Source organism: Suncus etruscus, chromosome 11 (genome assembly GCF_024139225.1).
Source record: "Suncus etruscus isolate mSunEtr1 chromosome 11, mSunEtr1.pri.cur, whole genome shotgun sequence".
In the NCBI taxonomy this organism is placed as follows: Eukaryota; Metazoa; Chordata; class Mammalia; order Eulipotyphla; family Soricidae; genus Suncus; species Suncus etruscus.
This window is the reverse complement of record NC_064858.1, coordinates 97769705-97777069: the sequence shown is the minus strand read 5'-3', so window position 1 is coordinate 97777069 and position 7365 is coordinate 97769705.

Below are 7365 nucleotides of genomic sequence, written 5' to 3'. Positions count from 1 at the left end.
AAGAGTGGAACAATGAGAGGTCATGGGTACTCTGCTTCCTCTCAGGTCTATGTAAAAGCCAGGGGGTATGTTTTTGATCACTAATGTTCCTCAAGAAAGGAGGCTTTCCTATTCCTGATGGTCCAGTTGCCTGCTCTGTAAAGTCCTAGGTCAACAACAGGAGATAAAGAGAGAGACCCTCTTTATCTCCATTTTTTTTTCTGCAATCATGGGTCCCAATCTAAACCTTATCAGAACAGGAGACAGTTGCTTTAGTTGCTTTCCTATTCCTAAATATTAATAAGTCACACTAGGATCCTCCCTCTTCCCCAAACCACTTAGCATTTCTAAAAGATGATTCCTTCTTATAGATCACTTCCGGACCATACCTAGAAGACTAGTTATCCTGTGAAAACCAGTCTTTTGTCTACCTTTATGACAGAGTTGAAGAAATTGAACTTGCTAAACACAAGTTAGTGTAGGAAGCTGAGTACTAAGAGTAATTTGGATTGGATGATAAAGTCCTCAGAAGGTCCAGAAACAGTCAAGTTAGCCAGTGACAGCTTCCCCGCTTATCATTTGTACCATTTCCCAAACAAATCCTTCATTTCTAAGATTTTTCACTTCCCTACTTTTCTCTTATTGGCATGCTTGTATTTACTTATTGACCATCATATCAGAATACAATCTCTCTGGACAGATATTTTGTCTCTTGTTTCCTGAAGGATCTCAGTTTCGTCATGACCTGGACACTGGACACAAAGAGAACATTTGCTAACTGAGTGAACCAAGGAGAGAAAAGATAATTCTTTTAGCCCTGCTGCTCTTTGGGCTTCTTATGCTAGACTGGTTCTGGTTTAAGTTAATCATACAGTCAGCATTAAGGGTTGCACTGCTGCCCTTCAAGGACTCATGCTCTCTTCTCTTAGTTTGCTCTGAGACCACCTCTAAGCCCTATTTTTCTTTGGCTAATTTCTTTGATTCCTTTAAGATTTAATTAAAACATTTTTTTACATACTCAACTTCTTCACGAAAAAGCTAACAAAGTGATGCTTTTAAGACTTTATGTATTTATTTTAAAGTATGTCTCACCCATTGAACTGTCCATTGTCCATCTGTGACTGCATCCCTTCTGCCTGGATCCTTATCTGTAGTAAGGGTTCAGCAACTTTTTGTGGAATAAAAGCAAGCATTTTGTTGAGCAAAGTCAAACAAAGATACATGCTTGGATTCTGACCATGAACTGAAGTTGCCAAAGAGAAAGGAGACAGAGATTGAAAGGGTGTAGGCATAAATGCTACAGTGGAGGGACAGTGAAATGGTAATATACTTTTATAGAGGCTTGGATATGTACTCAGAAAACAAACTGTAATCCAAAGTTTCTTCAATAAAATTGAAAACATTTGATTGAATGGGTTAGTGAACAAGGTGACAAATTGGATTCAAGAAACTCCAAAGTTTATTCTCACTCCAGTGTTGTTTGTTCCCAGAATATAACTGGTTTACATGAACCTAGAACAATGTAGCATGCATGAATGGACTTCCCAAATTGAGATTATTAAAGGTACCTTTATTAGTTGCATAGCAATGAATTTTAAAAAATACCTTCTTCTTTGCCCTCAAGACAAGATTGTAATAAATACATGACTCTTTAAATAGATTATTAATCTTAGACATATTCTGACACAAAGCATGATCGTCTGGCTACTTCGGAGCATCATTTTGCACGTCGCTAGCCAAGGTGTCTTACACTCTGGGAAACACTGAATTATAATTAATTTCCACTGCCTCATTCTAGCCCAACTTAGAAATAGTTGGAAATTAGAACTTGATCATTTTAACCTACCCACAGATACCAGTTTAGAAAAGCCAATCCATGATGATCAGGTTTCAAACTGGTTTCAGAATGCCTGTCATTGTTTCCAGACAGGGAGGTGTGAAAACATGCTTACTCAGTCAGTCTTCCATGGTGATAATGAGTGCTAGCTACTGTGCCTCTTGACAAGGGTAATGGGATGCATTGTGACCGCATCCTTCCTCCTTAGCCTGCTGGGACAGCAGTCTTGGCCCAGGTAGCTTCCCAAGAAAGAAGACTATGGGAGTAACTTCACACAGCTTTCTGTGTCCAAAGCTTCTAGGTTGATCTATCAGATGTGCGAACATGGTAGGAAGAAAAAGTGAAAGCTAAAATCGAACAGAAAGGGGATCAAAAAACCTGAGAAGCAGATACAGCCGAATGCGATGAATTACTACATCACACATTTATTTTTTAAGTGAAACAGGTTTTATTTAGAGGTATTGAGGAAGGGGAGCGAGAGGACAAAAAAAGAAAGAGAGAAATGTATTCAAGAGAGAGGGAGGACTCCTCCATAGATGGAGAGAGCCCTGGTATATAATCCAGTATGAAAGTAGGAAAGTACACATCTTAGGAAGGGAGATGTGGGTGACTTGTGCATACGGACAACATGTGCATTGGCCAACGGAGCCCATTTGTGCCATATATTACAATTTTTTAAAAGAATGAAATCCTGCACTCTTAGTTTACTAAAATAGTCCTCACAGCCAATGTGAACATTATCTGCTGGTTACTGGGACTGACCAAGGTAATAGTGATAAATACACAGTAGTGGATGGTGAAGTTCTAATCTTGCATTTTTATATTAGAGATGTCTCATCCCAGGGTTCCCTAGTCAAATTATTGTTGCAGCAATTAGGCATGCTCCAAGATTCAAGAGTGCTCTTTAGGAGTGAATTCTAGAATTTGCATCTGAGCCCTGTGGATAGAATTTCTTTTCTAAGAACCTTAAGCTTAGAAGTATGTAGGCTGGTGGTACTGCAACCATGTTGCTACCATGGAGATGCTAATTGAGAATCAAGTTTACACTTTAATAATTTTCTGGAAATCTATTCTCTGTTGTGGGTCTTTCAACTTCTGCTGGCTGGTGTTTCTTTGTATCTCAAGTAGACTTTGGTCTGAAAACTGTAGATTGGAGGATCCCAGAGCTTGATCTTCTAATATCTGTGCACTTTAGTATTTTATATATAACTTTTAAGTGTGCTAATGATGTCATCAATATAGTATGACTTACCTCTTTGAATTTCATATTCTCACAACAAGATGTGTTCTTGGCATTTCTAGGTATGTCACCTCAAATTTAACATGTTCAACATAAAAATTTTGTGTTTCCTTTTAAAAGTCGTCAATCCTCAAGGACTGCAGCAATATTACAATGGGTATGTCACAAGTTTCCAATCAATGTTTACTTTAGTTGTAAGGATTATTTTAGTAAACTAAGAGTGAGTATGGCACATATCCAACCTGGGCACAATTCGCAGCACCCTTTATGGTCCCACTATTCCTGTCAGAAGTGATTCCTGAGGACAGAACCACAAGAAAATTCTGAGAACTGCCTGGTGTGCCACCACAACTTAATAAAATAAAATAAAGTAAAATAAAATAAAACTAGCCCATTTCTGTCTTCACCAACTTGGTACTGCAAGACTGAATGCCATGCTTAAGGACACAAATTGTGGAGTAAGTAGAACCTGGATTCAAATCAGGCTATAACTTCAAAAGGCATCCACAACTGAGCAGAAAGTTCCCTGGCACCATGAAAAGACCTTGGGGGTGCAATAATTACTGTGTATGGAGACTGTTGTTGTTCCCATGACAGTATACTTCAGAGGTGGAGAAACCCGTATCTCTTAGGCCAAGGGAATTCCCTTTCTAATTTCCCCAATATTTACTGTGTCTATGCAAAAAAATAAAAGCACAAAACTTTGCCACACCATCCCTCCCTCCTATTTTATTTTTATTTTTTTTAATATTTTTTTCTTCTTTTGTTTTCGTTCTTGTGGTTGTTATTTTGTTGTTTTCTGTGGCCATCGTGCTATTTTTTGTAGTTGATGATTTTATTTGTTTGTTTGTTTTGTTATGTTTTTCTTCTTTTTTCCCTTCTTTTAAATTGATATCTATAACCTCTAGACGGACTCCTCCCAGTGTTTTTGTTGTATTTCCAACAGAACCACATAACTTGAACTATCTTGTTCTGCCTCATAAACTGTGGGGAAATAATGGATGGTACCAGGACCAAATAGTCATATGAACATTGAGTGGAAATAAAAAATGATCAGACTTACACACCAAACCCAAAATTAACAACAACAGAATCAATATCCAATATACAACAAGCTATACATAGAGGGGAGCAGCTACACCAGCAGTCTGGGGGGAAAATGAGAGAGATATGGGATGCATGTTGGAGAACAGGGGTAGAGGGAGGACAACACTGGTGGTGGAATGCCCTGATTCAGTGTTGCTATATACCTTAAATATTACTGTGAAAGATTCGTAATTCACCTTGGTCACAATAAAAATTGTTAAAATTTTTTATGTTACTAATGTAAAAAAAGGGCAAATTGATGTTAATTCTTTTTTTTCTTTCTTTATGTAATAGGGTTAAATAAAAGTACTTATCTTGTAACAATCCTGTGAAGATTAAATAATGTAATCTGTATAAGGTGATTAGAGTTATGACTGATGCATAATAAAAGCATTCATTCACAAACTTGTATTATTTAATAAAAAACAATTAGGTATTCACTAGCTTCAGCCAGCAATCCAGGCTAATCCTTGAGTTCTTGTCCCTCATGTCCCAAACCAAATGCATCACCATGAATTTCAATTCACGTTCTAAATCCTACTGCTTCTAACCCCATCAAAAATATCTTTAGTCGTTCCATTGCTATCTCAATGTGGATATGCAAAAGCTTCACCTTCTCTATAAAGTTGGTCTTACCCAAACACTCTTTCCCTCAAATCTAGCTGGAGCAGGACTGACCTGGGTTTGATCCCCAGCATCCCATATGGTCCCCTGGGCCAGGAGTGATTTCTGATCACAGAGCGAGGAGTAACCCCTGAGAACAGTCGGGTGTGGCCCCCTGAAAAAAATCTAACTATGACACAGTTGCAGAGATAACATAGAAAGAGCTAGGCAAAATGAACCTCTTTATTTGTGGTATCTAGTATGTATCCTTGTCCTGAAAAGAATTATCTGTCCTAAAAGGTTTTACATGAATGGCCTGGTTTTCTTCACTGATCTCATCTCTTTGCTGATATTTCTCCTTCTAAAATGTTCAGGGTAATTCCTGTATGAAATCTTTTACTCTTTATTTCCTCTGCCTGGAGTCCTCCTTCAGTTCTTCGCACAGCTACTCCTTTTGTTCAGATCTCAACTATGCGTCCCTTTGTTGCAGAGGACATTCCTGACCAATGTACTGAGAACAAAGGTTATATTCCAATCTTTTATGGCCCATGTCTTTCTTTTTTTAACTGAAGCTGCTGCTCTTTTTCATGACCCCACCCCCACCTGCCTAGTAAGATTTCTCCTCCATATTCTTGCTGCCTATCTGCAAAAATATTATGATAAACCATTTATCATACTACATTGCAACTTTTAATGCCCTTGGTTTTCTCATGAAAAGCTTAGTACAAATACAGATCAGGCCTTGTTCTCTGCGTTGCCAATATCTAATAAGAACTTAAAATTTATAAATCATAGGGTTCAAAAATAATAGCAATAAAATATTTTGATAAGATTATTAGAATGATAAATGTCATGCTCAAGTCTTGGGGTGAAAGAAGTCATCTTCTTAATAAGATGTGAGGACAGATTTTTGCTGTTAGATTGAGAGTCTTTATCTTCAAAAACTACAGTAAAGAATATCATATGGGTTTGCTAGTAGCTGTTAAACCTTCTAAATAGCTGTTTCTTTTGGTTACTTGTAATTTTCTACTCAGAACCTTCTAAGTGAGCTTAGACTCACTTAGACAATGTTTTATTAATTTCATAATAGCCATTTTTTTTGAGTCTGAGTCCAAATTAGAAAAGATTGAGTTTATCACCTTTTGTAGTAGCTTCTCTCTTAAAGTTTGAAACAGATCTGGTTCTTGGTGGTTCTTTAATTTGTGGCTTTGACGCTTTCCTTACTATTGTGATTTTTAAATTCTAATACATGTGTAATCTTTAGAAATATATTAATTTAGCCTCCAGCTAAATGAACAACCTTACACAAGCCTTATATCAGGTGAATCTCACGATTGAGGAATGACACTGATGCATACCGTCATAGAGTATAATGGTTTGCAGAGAACTCAGAGGACACTAATTTGCAATTCTGAAAATAAAAACACAAGATGGTGGCCAGAGCGATAGCACAGCAGTAGGCCATTTGCTTTGCATGCGGCTGACCCAGGAAGAACCTGGGTTCGATCCCCGAAGCCCCATATGGTCCCCTGAGCCAGGAGTGATTTCTGAGTTCAGAGCCAGGAGTAACCCTGAGCGTCACAGGGTGTGGCCCCAAAACAAAACAAAACAAAAAATAAAAACACAGGATGAAGTGAATATATTTTTAGACTGACATTCAGAAACCTCACCATCAGGTCTTTTGCTATCATTGTTCCTAATGTAAGGTCTATCACAGAGTAGATGTTTAAGCATTTGTTAAATGAGTGACTGACTACATTCATGAATATATCTCTCATGGACCTTGATATATTGACTTTCCTTAAGACTAGTCCATTAAAAACAGTCCATATGAAATGTTTACTTGTGCTTTCATCTTTGTGCATATTATTTCATCCATCTGCTACATCCTCTTTACTCTTTTATATATATATTATTTAAATACCTTGATTACATACATGATTGTGTTTGGGTTTCAGTCATGTAAAGAACACCACCCATCACCATTCTCATCACCAATGTCCCAAATCTCCCTCCTCCCCACCCGACCCCCGCCTGTACTCTAGACAGGCTTTACATTTCCCTCATACATTCTCATTATTAGGACAGCTCAAAATGTAGTTATTTCTCTAACTAAACTCATCACTCTTTGTGGTGAGCTTCCTGAGGTGAGCTGTAACTTCCAGCTCTTTTCTCTTTTGTGTCTGAAAATTATTATTGCAAGAATGTCTTTCATTTTTCTTAAAACTCATAGATGAGTGAGACCATTCTGCATTTCTCTCTCTCTCTCTCTCTCTCTCTCTCTCTCTCTCTCTCTCTCTCTCTCTCTCTCTCTGACTTATTTCACTCAGCATAATAGATTCCGTGTACATCCATGTATAGGAAAATTTCATGACTTCATCTCTCCTGACAGCTGCATAATATTCCATTGTGTATATGTACCATAGTTTCTTTAGCCATTCATCTGTTGAAGGGCATCTTGGTTGTTCCCAGAGTCTTGCTATGGTAAATAGTGCTGCAATGATTATAGGTGTAAGGAAGGGGTTTTTGTATTGTATTTTTGTGTTCCTAGGGTATATTCCTAGGAGTGGTGTAGCTGGGTCATATGGGAGCTCGGTTTCCAGTTTTTGGAGGAATCTCC